At 40.1% G+C, this 13,577-nt stretch overlaps 1 non-coding gene across 1 annotated transcript; it reads left to right on the top strand.

Annotated features, from left to right (window-relative positions):
- Positions 1-9,138: 9,138 nt before the first annotated feature.
- Positions 9,139-9,245, top strand: LOC112760101 (small nucleolar RNA R71). The gene has a single exon (XR_003180555.1). It is a non-coding gene; the product is annotated as a small nucleolar RNA R71 (small nucleolar RNA).
- Positions 9,246-13,577: the final 4,332 nt, after the last annotated feature.

Raw genomic sequence — 13,577 nt, 5'->3', positions numbered from 1 at the left:
TCCACTATACAAGCTCTCATATCCCGCATAGAACTACCCTCTACCGCCAATAGTCAACCTTCAAACTCTAGTGCACTCCCCTCTCAACCTTTACCTAACCCCAAAGATGGAATCAATGCCATTACTTTGAGGTCCGAAACTACATTGTAAGAGAGGAGTCCCGAAGAGCCAAGCTCAAAAGAAGACATTCAAGTTGAAGACATTGTTGAGGTAGAAGAAGTTGAAGAAGAGGAGGAGGTACAAGATGCGGTTGAAGAAGAAGCAGTTCAACCAAGGAATGGAGTACCTAAGGAAGATGAAGTTACAAGAGAAGTAATTCCCATTCCTTTTCCATACCTTGCTAGGAGGACAAAGAAGCAAGTAGAGCTAGACCCCAAGATGGTGGAGATCTTCAAAAAGGTTGAGGTAACTATTTCCCTTTTTGATGCTATTTGCCAGGTACCTAAGTATGCTAAGTTTCTAAAAGATTTATGCATGAATAAAGATAAAATAAATGATTTAGAAATTATTTCTCTAGGTAGCTCTATTTCTGCTTTAATGGGTGATATACCGGAGAAGTATGGTGATCCTGGTCCTTGCATGGTTACTTGCACTATAGGGGTGTACAATTTTTTGATTACATGTGTGATTTAGGTGCATGTGTGAGTATTATGCCATTATCTGTATATGATGCCTTGAGGCTTCCACCCTTGAAAAGGTCGGAAGCACATTTTGTTTTGGCAGATAAGAGCATAATCTCAGTGGTTGGCATCGCGGAGGACGCCCTAGTGAGCATTAAGGGGTTGACATTTGATGTGAGAATTATTGCCAGTTAGAATCAATCAAAACTAGAATCAATTTGTTGGTAGCATAGTCTAAACCAACAATGAATTCTCAAGATCAAATTTCAAATCCAAAGGATATGTCACAATTCAAAACCAATTCATTTCCGGGAGTTTCAATTCCCGGGTCGTCTCCCAAGGACACTTGAGACCAATGAGTGTGGAATCTTGGTTATGAGGATCATGGGATTTTCAATAAAGAGATAAACATATAAAGCAATGAAAGAACATGCAAAATTGTAATAAATAAACCAATAAAGGAATCAAAGAAGTAACTATGCAATATAGACAAGTAAAGTGTAAAAGGAACTAATGTAATGTGTATAAAAAAACTTAAGCATAAAAGGTATCTTGGCTTGGACTGAGCTAAGGGTCCTTTCCTTGTTAGAACCGTAACTATGCCAACTAGAATGGATCAATCTCACTTGATTAACCCTCACATTGGAGAGAAAGTTAAATGAGCATAAGTGTTCTTAACCCACAAATCCTAAATTTCTTGCCAATTGCGTTAGCAACAACATAGCGTTAGTGGGAACAAGAACAATTAACAATCCAAAATTAACACTACATTCCAACTTTCGGAATCCAATTGCTCACTTTCCCCAAGCCAAGAGATAGAAAACTAGCCCAAAATTATACTTGACATTTTGTCAAATACTTGGTGGGCAAAAACCTTAAACATGGGAAAAATGAGAAAAAGCTTGGAGCCAAAAGCAACAAATGATCTCAATCAACAATAAAGACTCAAGAAATTATGTAACAATCATCAATTATCAAATTCATCAACAAGAAATGGAAATTGCAAAAGAAAAGTGAAATTGAACTATAACTTGAATTATAAGAAAGTGTAAGAACAATGTAACTATAAAGAGTAGTAACAAAGAGATACTTACAATGGAAATTAGCAAAATCCAAGATCAAAAATGGAAATGGCACTTGAATGTAAAACCATAGTATAAACCCTAGTAGAGAAGATGATGAAAAAAACTTAAAGAAAAACTATACTAAAGCTATCTACCACTACTCCTAAACTATACTAATGTTATGCTATGTTATGGTCTTCATTTTTCCTTCCTTATGAGCTAAATGGCTTTAGAAATGGGCCTCCAAACCACCAAAATTGCGAGTCACGTGAAATTTTAATGAAGGCATGTGCGTCCACCTGTGCGGACGCACAGATGTGTGCGTCCGCACACTGCTGAAAATCTCTACCCGTGCGTACGCATAGGAGGTTATGCGCACACACACTAAGGCTGCGTTTGTTTTCGAGAATAGGACAGGACAAGACACTAAAAACAGGACAGGACAAGACACTGATGGACAGAGACACAAAATTTTCTGTTCTTGTATTCTGTTTGGTGATAAATTAGAACAAATTATGAAAATCTAATTTATTCTCATTTTTTTCATTCAAAAAATTTGAGATGAAAAATATAATAATAAAAAATATAATTATGAAAAATTAATCAAAATAATGAAAGAAAAAAAAATAAGTTGTGTCCCTTGTTAGTGTCTCCGTGTCCTTCCTGTCAGGATAGACACAAAATAGACTAATTCAGTGTCTCTGGACACATCGTCTCTGTCCATATCTCCTCTGCCAAACATAATTTTGTGTCTCTGTGTCTATGTCTCAGTGTCCTGTCTCTGTAAACAAACGCAGCCTAAGCAATGCTTGTTTGAACGTGTGACATGCACGGTGCGGCCCACGCGCATGCGTGGCTCTGATCTGATGGCTGTGCGTACGCACACTAGGCTGAGCTCTTCTCCTTTGATTCTTCATTCTTCCTCCACTTTGAATGTTCTTCTTCCATTTTCTCCAAGCCATTCCTACCTTATACCTCTGAAATCACTCACAAATAACATCAAGGCATCAAATGGAAGGTAAAGGGAATAAAATTAATCAAATTAGGCCCAAAAGAGAATGTTTTCATAATCAAGCACAAATTAGAAGGAAAGTTCAAATGCATGCTATTTAGTGGAATAAGTGCAAGTTTATATGATGAAATCCATTCAAATTCAACCAAAAATCATCATCAAATATGGATTCATCAATTCCCCCACACTTAAACACTAGCATGTTCTCATGCTAAACACACTCAAAGGAGATAGATGAAAGAAAAACGATTTATTCTATGTACTACTTAAATGCATGCAACTATCATAAAGGTTACTACCAATATGTACTATGAAAAGAGTTGGTAAAACAAACCATGAAATTCCAATCCATCACAAGAAGGCTTTGGGGCAAATACAAAGAGTTTATGCACTAAAACCAATATCCGAAGAATTGAATTGAACTTTTCAAAACTAATCAACAAACAACTTGCAAGAAGATACAACATGAGATGCAAGAACATAGAATTGAGCGATCGAACCCCTCACCGGATGTGTATTCACTCAATTTGCTCAGTGTTTAGGGCTTAATCACTCAATTCCCCTTTTATCATGCTTTTCAAAGATTTGCACTTCATCTAACAATCAACTAGTATTTGATGCATGAAAGACAAATATCATGAGGTCTTTGGAGGGTTGTAATGGGGCTAGGGTTTAGGTAGGGTAAATATGGTCATGTGGGATTAAAGAATTAGTCTTTTGATTAGCTTAAGTGTCCACCTAATCCTATATTACCTATATATTCATAACAATGCATCCTATCTACCCAATTTTCTCCTATCTCACTTTACTCATGCACTTTCTTTTCGAAACATGAACATATGCATTCTTTATTTCAACTTTTTATTTCACTTTCTATTATGCACATTTTTTTTGAAATTATTTCTTGTCTTCGTTAACACAAGAGATGCATATGACCTAAAACAAAGAGCACATGAGCATTTTTCAATTGCCAATTTTTCACAATGAGTTCCATGCCTCTATCACCAATGCTTCCCAACAATTCCCCCTACACTTAGAATATACACACTAATCCACCCAAGCTAATCAAAGAGTAATTCAAGGACATCAATGGTTTTTCGCTTAAGGGGAAATAATGTGCTAAAATCATAACAAAAGGGAATTACAGGCTCAACAGGAGTTCACAATGGTGAGTACAAGGGTTGGCCATATAGGTTGGTGAGTTTTACATTAAAGATGGCCTCAATCATGCTAAATGCATCCAAACAACAAATACAGGATATAAAGAATCATGCAAATCAATTATCACAATCAAGAAAAAGGAGTAAAATCACACTAGAACAAACATTATGGTTGAAAAATGCAACCATCTATCAAGGCTCAAATCTTATAAGGTATGTTGTTCTAGCTCTTTTCTATGTTCCACAAACAGAATACTTCGAGCAAGTCAAAAAACACAAAATTTTTCTTCAATTCAACCGATGGTATGCCCTAAGAAGGATTTCATGGAAATTCCTTGGTGTTTCACCAAACTTATTCATTCTATTATGAAATCATGCAAACATTAACTACCATATAACTATGAACACTAAAGGGATATATATAGACAAACTAACTAAGATGCAATAAAGATAAAGCTACTAAAATTTAGTAAAAAGAACTAAAAGAGTATTGCAAAGTGGTTTGAGAAAAGAAATTTTTAACTCCACGAAGTCAATCCTCCCCCACACTTAGTTCTTGCATGGTCCTCCATGCTTGCTTCAGATCCGGGAGAATGAAAACTTCGGGGCCACCTTCAGCTAGTGGTATCGGGAATGGGTTGGTCACTTTCTTCATACTCCTCCCCAACTAGCTCGAATAAAGCCTCGGGAGTTGGGCCAGGGTCTCTTCCTTCTAGCTTTGTCGCTATCCACTCAAAGCGCTTCTGCTCCAAATGCTCTATGCGGTGGATATCGTGCAAGATATCTCGAAATAAATCCGGAAGAGTCCAGAGAACTGGTAAAAGAGTTGATGAGGTTGGTAGACTTGATGGTGGTGCTACTGGTGCCTTCCTCTTCGAGGGTGTCTTTGCTAATGATCTATCCAATTCTCCCCTCGGAATGAACTTGTTGCCTCTTGGAAACTCGAACATGATGTTCATTGGTTGCCTCTCTACCCCACTGCGTTTGCTAAGTGCTTCACCATCGACGGAAATGGAATGTTGGTATTTTTCTTCTCAACCAATTTCCAAATCGATTTGCGCAACAAAGGGACAATGGCTATATGCTTCCCTTGCATAATAGCCCAAAGTAGCAAAGCAGTTCTAAATCTGACATGGGTAGTGTGGGTGCTCGAGATGATGTAGTCCACCACAATCTGATGCCATATACGAGTTTCAGCATTCAAATCAGAGTATGCAATAGTAGTGAGACCAGAATTCCTCCCTTTGCTATACTCCCAAGATGCACGAGGACGGCCTATTCTCTCAAGAATGGGAGTCAGAGATATTCTTCCTTCTCAAGCGGAATGTGGGGGATGTTCAGAATAGCTTCTAGATCTTGATTGGAAGTATCCAACATATTTTCCCGGAGGAATACTGACTCCACTTCCCAAGATTGGTAGTTCGCATAAAATTTCCGCACCATAGTTTCATTGACTTCAATGGATTCTCGCTTGAGAAATTTCCAATAAAGTGAGGCAATCCTTTGATGAATAGTCACCTTGTACTGGCTTGGAATCTTCAACGGCCGCTCTCAATGGATTGCGCGCTTCTCAATAGCCTCGTATTGAGAGTCGGCTCTTCGGTTAACCAAGGTATTCGGTTTAGCACCTTGGCGATTCCACCAAACAATAGGAAAGCGATTGGTAGTTTGCACATCCGGTGAAGTAACCGGTGCCTTACCCTTCTTTCGCATCTTGAAAACAAAATAAAAAATTTTTGAGATCATAGGGCAACAATAAAACAAAATTATTGAGGGAGCCCTAACAAGGTTAAAGGAAGCTCTAAAAATAGTGTGATTTACAAAAGCACAGTGTGTATATTCCAATGATGCGCGTGGTTGGAACACACACCGGCCGGATACCACGGCAACTACACTGTTTACTGGACAAAGCTCACTACTTCTCAAATAAGTGCTTAAGTTGCAAGGCTAAAGCATGGACATAAAAGCAACTTCAAGCTTGCACCAATTAATTCATTAACACGATCTGAATGTAATGGTCATTGACGTTGTTGGCAAGAAATTTCATTAGCAAAAGAGTGTACAACAACAATAACCATTCATTCAAAGTGAAGTGTCAATTGCTCATCCTCAAGAGGTGGTAACCACATGTGCAATGTTCTTAAGTTAAGGCCAAAGGATGTTTGATCAAGACATCATCTAAAGTTGAACAATTGTAAAGTGATTACCGAATCTAAATTCCGAGATGAATAATGACAATTGAATTTCACATAACATAATGCACTTGTAACCAAAATCACACATCAACAAACAAGGAAATGCATTGCTGAATTCACTTAACTACCATCAAAAGTCATAAATGAAGTTGCACAATTCATACAATATGCCTAACAAGAGATAATTTGAATACATATGATGGCCATGTCATTAGAATCAAACAAAATGTTCAGTGAGGCATTTCATCAACCATGTGATATGAAATGTGCAAGCTTAACACAATTGATGCTCAAATTCAATCATAATCAACCCATAATCAAATATCAACACTTGCAATACACAAAAGACAAAGAAAAAATACTAAATTCAATCTAAGCAACATGAAAACAAGATCAAAACAATTGCAAAAATCAACAAAAAAGGAAGATAAGAACTTGAAAATTGAAGATTGAAACAAACAAGAAATGAGGAAGAAACAATGGCACTTCTTATAGCCACTACGAGTTGCGGCGGTTGGGTTCACCGGAAAAACGCCGGAGAGGGAGAACTCACCGGTGGTGAAGAAAAGAAAAGAGAAAGGAAAGAAAGAAAGAAAAGAAAAGAGAAGAGAAAAGAGAAATGAGAGAGAAAGGTTATGAGAGAGAGAGAGAGAGGTGGTGGTGGCTTGATGGCGGTGGTGGCCGGTGGCAGGGTCGCCTGGAACTGAGGGCTGTGGTGAGAGGAGCAGCAACAGCAAGAAAAAAAGAGAGAAAATAAAATTGCTGCTCAACAGGGTAGGTTTCCCTGTTAACGCTCAAAAAGAGTCGTGTGCGGGCACACAGAGGCCTGTGCGGATGCACAGAAAGCAGAAATTACAAGGGTTACGAACGCGCACAGCATGCGATCACCGCGACCAGAAGGGGTGTATAAGCGTGTGCGGATGCATAGCAGTGAGCGCGCACACAGTAGTTGCAAGAAAGAGGAGTGTGTGCGTACGCATAAGCTGGTGCGTACGCACAAGACACGAAAAGGTTGGGGATGCAGGCGCATAAGTACGTGCGCTCGCACAAAAAGCTTCTCTTCTTTTTTTTTTTAGGAATTGCTTGAGGTACAGAGTCGTGTGTGCATGCGCACATAGGTCCGTGCGCATGCACAGGGACAAAGATAGGGGAAGGTTGTTTACGCGTACAGCTCATGATGATGCTCCCACCAGAGGGGTTGTCAATCGGTGTGCGGGCGCACACGTCTGTGCGACCGCACAAGAAGCGTGATAAGAGACAGTCGTGCGTACGCACAAGGCAGTGCGCACGAACAAGGCATCAAAAATAGGGCAGCGCCCACACACAAGCAGTGCTGGCGCTGCGACTAGAGGATGCTGCAACAAGTGTGTGAGCGCACAAGGGCGTGCGCTCGCACAGATGATGGAAAATGCAGTTTTGTGCGCGCGCACAGGGTGGTGCACACGCACAGGTGCCCTGTTTCACAATTTTTTTTTCTTTTTAAAACTAAGGTTTTTTCCTATAGCATAGCAACATACCAATCCCAAATCATACAGACAAGCAAATTTCATGATCCACAAGCAATCCAACTTATTCAATCCAAAAATACCAAATCAAAACTAATCTAATCATCATACCATAAGAAAGCAACTAATTTAAAGAGCTATATACAAAAAGACAAAGTTGGAACAATGTTACCATGGTGGGATTGGTTTAAAGTCCTAAGTTGGACTTTGCATGGCTTCATTGGTCACTTTGAAACTTCTTCAAGGAGGAAAATCTCCAACTCCTTGGTATTCTTGGGTTGAGTGTGATCTCTTGAATCGGACTTCTTGGCATCCTTCTCTTCTTCTTGCTCTTTGCCAACCTCAATCACTTCATCTTCGACTATATCGCACCCAAAGATTGAATAGAATTCGAGGATGGGTTTCCTGGATTCCTCCAATGTGAATCTTGCTACATTGCCATCAGCTTCAAAAGATTAGACTCCTGAATGTGCATCTAGCTTGAACCGGGATGTCTTTAGAAATGGCCTTCCCAGTAGAATGGATGATTGGCTCCTTGGCCTTGAGTGGTTCCTTCTCATCTTTCTCAACATCTTCCTCTTCATCCTTCATCACTCCCATATCTTCTTCCACCTCTTCCTTGTGGGTTTTCTCACTTAAACTTGTAGGCACAACACCAATTTCATCCAACTTGGTGCCGCTCCTAAGGGTGATAGCATTGATGCTCCCTTTAGGATTCGGTTGAGGTTGTGAGGGCAAACCACTAGAAGTTGAGGCTTGTTGGGCATTTTGTGTAGTTGGAGGAGAAAGAGTCAAATGGGTGAGTGCTTCGGAAATTGTAGCCATATATGCTTCTTGTTTCTTGTGAAAGTCCCGTTGCTCTTGCATAAAGGTTTGGAGTGTGTCATTCATGTAAGGTTGATTAGGAGGAGGACCTTGATTGCCTTGAGGAGGGATAGGTCTACTATTTGGGTGTTGATACCTCCCTTGAGGTTGAGATTGTGGGGGTTGTTGGTAGGATTGTTGGTATTGTGGTTGACCTTGAGGAGCTTGATGAGAGTAGGCTTGTTGGCTTGGGTAAGGTTGAGCTTTTGGGGCTTGGTTCCACCTGTTAGAATTATCCCTCCACTCTTGGTTTTGACTTCCTCCATGTTGATTGTAGTTGGGTCTTTGTGGGTATGGATTGGCTACCGCTAATGTAGTGTCCTCTTAGAGTTGAGGGCACTCATCAGTGTAATGGTTGTTACAAGCACAAATACGGCATGATCTTGGTGGTCCCTCAATTCTTGGAGGTTGAGGTGGAGTAGATAGCAAAGCTTGGGGAATTTGTTGCCCTTGGGTGATTTGTCTCAACAAAATTGTCATTTCATCGAGGATCTTTGTCAAAACGGCATCTTCGGAAGGAGAAACTTCACTTAAAGCTTTTGGTTGTGGGTTTTTTGCCCTTGAGTGTTGAGTGGAGTCCGCCAAGTCCGCTATGATCTCCCAAGCTTCCTCGGCGGTCTTGTTTTTGGTGAGGGATCCTCCACTAGAGGCATCTAGGAGAAGCTTATCTTGGGTGTTCATCCCTTGACAAAAATAGCTAATAAGGACCAACTCGTTAATACGGTGGTGGGGGCAAGCTTCCAACAACTTCTTGAATCTCTCCCAATACTCATAAAGAGTCTCCCCATCTTGTTGCACAATGCAAGATATTTCCTTCCGCAGCTTATCTGTTTTCTGTGGTGGGTAGAACTTTTTCAGAAATTCCTTACGCAACAAGTCCCAATCAAAAATCACATCTCCCGGTTGAGTATAAAACCATTCTTTCGCTTTCCCCTCCAAAGAGAAAGGGAAAGCGAACACCAAAACTGCTACTTCATCTGCACCATGTCGTCTCGCAGTGGAGCATGCAACTTGAAAATCCTTAAGATGCTTAAGAGGGTTGATAAACCCCATTTTTAGGGTTTATCTTGTGCTTAATTTAGTAGATTCTATCCATTATTCTCACACTTATGCACATAAATTGCATGTTTTACATTTTCCTTCCTAATTTTGTGCTATGATTGAAAATATGCTTCTTTGGCCTTAAATTGCTAATTATTAATCCTCTCTTATTACCATTTGATGCCGTGATATGTGTGTTAAGTGTTTTCAGGGTTTATAGGACAGGAATGGCTTAGAGGATGGAAAGGAAGCATCCAAAAGTGGAAGGAATACAAGAAATTGAAGGAATTGCTAAGTTATCAAGGCTGACCTCTTCATACTAAATCGACCATAACTTGAGCTATAGAGGTCCAAATGAGACGATTTTAGTTGCGTTGAAAAGCTAACATCTGGGGCTTCAAAATGATATGAAATTTGCCATAGTTGTCATGCAGTTAAGTGATGCGCACGAGTGCATTATGCATACGCATGACGTGCGCCACGTGCAGAAATTACAGAAGACGCTTGGGGCAATTTCTGGGCTCCTTTTGGCCCAGTTCCAAGCCCGAAAACACATATTAAAGGCTGCAGAGTAGAGGAATCAAGGATACAACTTTCATTCACATAATTTTAGGTTTTAGATGTAGTTTTCTAGGGAGAGAGGCTCTCTCCTCTCTCTAGGGTTTAGGGTTCTTAGTTTAATCCTTTTCAATTTCTACATTCTATCTTATTTCACTTTAGTTTCTCTTCTACTTTTAATTGTTCTAGCATTCTAGTTTATCTATTTTCCTTGTTGATTACTTTAATTCCCCCATTTATTTTATGAATTCTCATGTTAGATTTAATTTTTTACTTAATGCAATTTGAGGTATTTCATATTTATGATTGCTTTCTTCAATTTCTGTTATTGATGCTTGCAATTGGTTGTTTGGATTTTATTATCTCTTATTGCTTTTCTATGCTTTTATGTTATGCCTTCCAAGTGTTTGATAAAATGCTTGGGAGGGTTTTAAATTAGCTTTTTATGTTCTTAGCTTAGATTGAGTAATTGGAGACTCTTGAGTTATCAAGCTCTTTTGTTGATTAGCAATTGAAAGTTGCTAGTTGATTTGAATTCCACTAACTCTTGTCTTTCCATAGGAGTTGACTAGGACTTGAGGAATCAAATTGATTTATCCACTTGACTTACCTTCATAGTTAGAGGTTGACTAAGTGGGAGCAATGGACAATTGATGATGATAATGAGGATAGGACTTCTAATTATCAATCCTTGCTAAGACTTTTCTTAATTACTAGTTTACTTTCTTGTCATTTACATTCCTTGTTCAACCTTTACAAAAACCCAAAAATATACTATCCCATAACCAATAATAACTACACTTCCTTGTAATTCCTTGAGAGACGACCCGAGGTTTAAATACTTCGGTTTTTTTTTTATTGGGTTTGCTTTAGTGACAAACAATTTTATTTGCATGAAAGGATTATTTGTTGGTTTAGAAACTATACTTGCAACGAGAATTCATTGAGGAATTCTAAACCGTCAAAAATTCATTCATCAAAATGGCACCGTTGCCGGAGAATTGCAAACGTGTGCCTTATTATTGGTTATTGTGAATATTGTGAATAAATTTGCTTTTTGGTTTCTTTATTAGTTGTTTCTAGGTTTAGGAGTTTAGTTTCATTATTCCTTATTAGTTTTTGTTTTTATTTTCTCTTGATACTATGAATTCTCACCCCTTTGGCTATGAGTTTGGTCACAATTATGTTGTAGGAAATGGAAGCTACAATGAGAACATGCATCAAGGTTGGGAGAATCAAAGATGGGAGGAGTCACAAGGATTTGATCAACCCTTTCGGCAACAACCTCCTCCAATGTGCCATGAGCAATAACCATCCTACGATGTATTCCAAGGCAATGGTTATGGTGGACCTTTTCGTGACAATCAACCTCCACCAATTTACTATGAGCAAGAGCCATTCCGAGGTGCGTACCAAGACAATGGATATGGTGGACCCCCTTGTAGTTACCAACAAGCCCCACCATATGCCTATGAATCCCCTCCTCAATATAGCTTTGAACCACCATACCCACAAGCCCCTTTCCACCATTCACCTCCATATGACCCTAACCCTTATCCACCACACCAACCACTATATGAACCATACCCAGAACCACCACCTCAATATACACCATCTCCATACCCTTATCAAGAAGAACCACCTCCGTATTGTGAGCATTTTCTCCCGACAAATGAACCTCCTATCCACCCCAAGCTCCCAAAGATAATACCTTTAGTGTTATTCGCCAAGGGCAACAGGAGCTTCAAACCACACTTACCTCTGCTCTCACCGGTTTTACCTCTACTCTCCAAGCTCTTATATCTCATGTGGATCCATCCTTTATCCCAATACTCAACTCTCAAGCTCTAGTGCACTTTCTTTTCACCCATGTCCATCAATCCAAGAGCAACATGATCCAAATTACGCTATTAACATGGAACAAGAGAGAAAGGATCATCTTAGGGACGTAATGGATCGAGTTCACGTATACATACTTCAAGAGAAGCAAGAGGAGGCCCAAAAAGTGGAGGTAGGAGAGACCCTTGAAGATGAAGGAGTAGTTAAAGAATTAGGGGGAATTAAAGAAAGTTGTCAAGAGGTGGAAGTTATCAAAAACCGAAATTATCGAAGAAGAGGAAGTGGTTGAGGACTTAGTAGATGCGGAACCTCCCTGGAAAACTTAAGTCATAGAGCCTCCTTCCAAGACGTTTGAATTTGATGTTGAGGAGGGTGTACAACCTCCAAGGCATATCATGGTTGAAGACTTTGAGGAGGTTGATCATGAGATGGGATCAATAATTAATGAGTTTTTACCTACAATTGAACCCTCTCACATTGAACTAGAGGAAAAGATTAATGTTGCAGAAGCTTGTCAAGAGGTGGAGATCATCATAGAGGAGCCGAAGAGATTGAAGCATACATTGGCAAGGCTGCCACTGGAGATACCTCCCCCCAAGCCATTACCATCCAACAAAATATTCAAGTGGATAAAATTCTTATCCTTAAACTGTACCTTCCCTCTTGAATATGGTCTGGTTGAAACGGATGGACAACTTAGAGCTATCTGCAGTTTTAAGAGTAAAAGGGAGACGGTTAGCGGTTGGCAACAGCATCCTAGGTTCGTTATGGCTGGGAGCTCAAGGCCTAATTGCAAGGGTTGGAATAATTCTCAATTGATTGGGTCTAGGAGGATGTTTGGTTGCTTAAATGAGAATTCCAAGGATAAACCACCCGGTTGGAACAATGATGATCAACTTGAAGACGGGTGTAGAAACAAGATTTGGGGATCCCGGCATACAAGAGGATCAACTTTGGGAGCTTGAAGCTTGTAAAGAACTTCATCAAGGCTTGGAGAACTCACTTGGAGATGTTAGAGCTTATTGGAAGTCCAATCATTGGTGGAAGTTTCAAGATGAGTTCAAGCACAAGCCACCATGACAAGGAGCTCACCAAATGTCCAACTTAAGGACAATAACTAAAATGGCTAGGTGGGAGACAACCCACCATGGTATGATCCTCCTTTTTATTAGTTTTAATTTATTTCTGTCAGTCTTAATTTTCAGTCCTGCATATTTACTTTTATTTTGCATTAAAAAAAAGGGAATCGACGCGCAAGTATCTGCGACGCGCACGCGTCGTACGTGTATGCGCAAATGAACAGAGAGTTGCGCGAGAGCCGAGCGGGAGGGGTGCTAGGCACATAGCCAGACCCACGCGTACACGTGCCACACGCATACGCGTCCCCTGCAATTTTGCCAATCCACGCGTAAGCGTCAGTGACGCGTACGCATGGAATGAAAAATCGGCGTAGTAAGGTCATTGAACAGAGAGTTGGGCTACCAATGTGCTGGAGTCGCGCGAGTAGTCATGCGTACGCGTGACCGACGCTCGCGCGTCAGTGTTCATTTTTGGCTACCCACGCGTACGCATTGGCGACACTTACGCGTCACATGGCTAGTTCAGTTTTCACGCTTACGCGTGATGCATGCGTGCGCGTCGCACCCTGTTTTTCATTTCTTACTTCTTTCTCCTCTCCTTTCTCCTTCTTTCCTCCTCTTTTCTTACTTTCTTCTTCTT

This window comes from Arachis hypogaea, chromosome 16 (assembly GCF_003086295.3).
Source record: "Arachis hypogaea cultivar Tifrunner chromosome 16, arahy.Tifrunner.gnm2.J5K5, whole genome shotgun sequence".
NCBI lineage: Eukaryota > Viridiplantae > Streptophyta > Magnoliopsida > Fabales > Fabaceae > Arachis > Arachis hypogaea.
This window is presented reverse-complemented; position numbering and strand designations above follow the sequence as displayed.